Here is a 3,688-nt window from a genome sequence, read left to right on the forward strand (position 1 = left end):
GTGGAGATCACTCCGGGACCCCCAAAACTAAGTAATAATGCAAGAAACGGGCCAAAATCGGCCCAAAATACGCTTCTTAATGATCGACTCGTAAGCGCACCATGGGGTTCAACAACCATGGAAATCACTTTGGGGCCCCAAAATGGTGAGTAATAGTCCACGAAACGGGCCCGAATCAGCCAAAACTATGAGTGTTCATGACCGACACGTAAACGCACCTCGCAGTTTGTTAACCGTGGAAATCACTCCAGGAACCCAAAACAGTGAGTGTCCACGAAACGGGCCAGAATCGGCCAATACTTCGATTGTTGATGACCGACGGATAACCGCACCCCGATGTTCGTCAATCATATGGAAATCACACCGGGACCCAAAACAGAGTAATAGTCCAAGAAATGAGCCAGAATCGGCCAAAACTGTGAGTGTTCATGACCGACACGTAAACGCACCTCGCGGTTTGTTAACCGTGGAAATCACTCCGGGAACCAAAAAGAGTGAGTGTCCATGAAACGGGCCAGAATCGGCCAATATTGCGATTGTTGATGACCGACAGATAAACGCACCCCGGTGTTCGTCAATCATATGGAAATCACACTGGGACCCAAAATAGAGTAATAGTCCAAGAAACGGGCCAGAATCGGCCAAAACTGTGAGTGTTGATGACAGACACGTAAACCACCCCGTGATTGATTAACCGTGGAAATCACTCCGGGGCCCCAAAATAGTGAGTAATAGTCCATGAAACGGGCCAGAATCAGCCAAAACTATGATTGGTGATGACCGACACGTAAGCGCGCCTTGGGGTTCAACAACTATGGATATCACTTGCGACCCCAAAATGGTGAGTAATAGTCCATGAAACACGTTAGAATTGGCCAAAACTGTGAGTGTTTATGACCGACACATAAACGCACCCCGGGGTTCGTAAATCGTGGAAATCACTCCGGGACCCCCAAAACTAAGTAATAGTCCGAGAAATGGGCCAGAATTGGCCAAAACTATGATTGTTGATGACCTACACTTAAGCGCATCTTGGGGTTCAACAAGCATGGAAATCGCTTTGGGGCCCCAAAATGGTGAGTAATGGTCCACGAAACGGGTCAGAGTCGACAAAAACCGCGAGTGTTGATAACCAAGACGTAAGCGCACTCGGGGGTTCGTTAATCATGGAAATCACTCCGGGGCCCCAAAACAGTGAGTAATAATCCATGAAACGGGCCAGAATCGGCCAAAACTGCTAGTGTTGATGACCGACATGTAAACGCACCCCGCGGTTTGTAAATCGTGGAAATCACTCGGGGACCCCAAAACAGTGAGTAATAGTCCACGAAACGGGCTAGAATCGGCCAAAACTGTGAGTGTTGATGACCGACACGTAAAGCACCTTGGGGTTCAACAACTATGGAAATCGCTTCGGGAGCCCTAAATGGTGAGTAATAGCCCACAAATCGCGTCAGAATTGGCCAAAATAGCGAGTATTGACGATAGACACGCAAACGCACCCCGCGGATTGTCAATCATGGAAATTGCTCTAGGACGCCAAAACGGTGAGTAATAGTGCACGAAACGGACCGGAATTGGCCAAAATTGTGAGTGTTGATGACCGACACGTAAACGCACCCCAGAGTTCGTCATTCGTGGAGATCACTCCGGGACCCCCAAAACTAAGTAATAATGCAAGAAACGGGCCAAAATCGGCCCAAAATGCGCTTCTTAATGATCGACTCGTAAGCGCACCATGGGGTTCAACAACCATGGAAATCAATTTGGGGCCCCAAAATAGTGAGTAATAGTGCACAAAACGGGCCCGAATCAGCCAAAACTGTGAGTGTTCATGACCGACACGTAAACGCACCTCGCGGTTTGTTAACCGTGGAAATCACTCCGGGAACCCAAAACAGTGAGTGTCCACGAAACGGGCCAGAATCGGCCAATACTTCGAGTGTTGATGACCGACAGATAAACGCACCCCGATGTTCGTCAATCATATGGAAATCACACCGGGACCCAAAACAGAGTAATAGTCCAAGAAATGAGCCAGAATCGGCCAAACTGTGAGTGTTCATGACCGACACGTAAACGCACCTCGCGGTTTGTTAACCGTGGAAATCACTCCGGGAACCAAAAAGAGTGAGTGTCCATGAAACGGGCCAGAATCGGCCAATACTGCGATTGTTGATGACCGACAGATAAACGCACCCCGGTGTTCGTCAATCATATGGAAATCACACCGGGACCCAAAATAGAGTAATAGTCCAAGAAAAGGGCCAGAATCGGCCAAAACTGTGAGTGTTGATGACAGACACGTAAACCACCCCGTGATTGATTAACCGTGGAAATCACTCCGGGGCCCCAAAATAGTGAGTAATAGTCCATGAAACGGGCCAGAATCAGCCAAAACTATGATTGTTGATGACCGACATGTAAGCGCGCCTTGGGGTTCAACAACTATGGATATCACTTGGGACCCCAAAATGGTGAGTAATAGTCCATGAAACGCGTTAGAATTGGCCAAAACTGTGAGTGTTTATGACCGACACATAAACGCACCCCGGGGTTCATAAATCGTGGAAATCACTCCGGGACCCCCAAAACTAAGTAATAGTCCGAGAAACGGGCCAGAATCGGCCAAAACTATGATTGTTGATGACCTACACTTAAGCGCATCTTGGGGTTCAACAAGCATGGAAATCGCTTTGGGGCCCCAAAATGGTGAGTAATGGTCCACGAAACGGGTCAGAGTCGACAAAAACCGCGAGTGTTGATAACCAAGACGTAAGCGCACTCGGGGGTTCGTTAATCATGGAAATCACTCCAGGGCCCCAAAACAGTGAGTAATAATCCATGAAACGGGCCAGAATCGGCCGAAACTGCTAGTGTTGATGACCGACATGTAAACGCACCCCGCGGTTTGTAAATCGTGGAAATCACTCCGGGACCCCAAAACAGTGAGTAATAGTCCACGAAACGGGCTAGAATCGGCCAAAACTGTGAGTGTTGATGACCGACACGTAAAAGCACCTTGGGGTTCAACAACTATGGAAATCGCTTCGGGAGCCCTAAATGGTGAGTAATAGTCCACAAATCGCGTCAGAATTGGCCAAAATAGCGAGTATTGACGACAGACACGCAAACGCACCCCGCGGATTGTCAATCATGGAAATCGCTCTGGGACACCAAAACGGTGAGTAATAGTGCGCGAAACGGACCAGAATTGGCCAAAATTGTGAGTGTTGATGACCGACACGTAAACGCACCCCAAAGTTCGTCAATCGTGGAGATCACTCCGGGACCCCCAAAACAAAGTAATAATGCAAGAAACGGGCCAAAATCGGCCCAAAATGTGCTTCTTAATGATCGACTCGTAAGCGCACCATGGGGTTCAACAACCATGGAAATCACTTTGGGGCCCCAAAATGGTGAGTAATAGTCCACGAAACGGGCCCGAATCAGCCAAAACTGTGAGTGTTCATGACCGACACGTAAACGCACCTCGTGGTTTGTTAACCGTGGAAATCACTCCGGGAACCCAAAACAGTGAGTGTCCACGAAACGGGCCAGAATCGGCCAATACTTCGAGTGTTGATGACCGACAGATAAACGCACCCCGATGTTCGTCAATCATATGGAAATCACACCGGGACCCAAAACAGAGTAATAGTCCAAGAAATGAGCCAGAATCGGCCAA

This window comes from Triticum dicoccoides, chromosome 5B (assembly GCF_002162155.2).
Source record: "Triticum dicoccoides isolate Atlit2015 ecotype Zavitan chromosome 5B, WEW_v2.0, whole genome shotgun sequence".
In the NCBI taxonomy this organism is placed as follows: Eukaryota; Viridiplantae; Streptophyta; class Magnoliopsida; order Poales; family Poaceae; genus Triticum; species Triticum dicoccoides.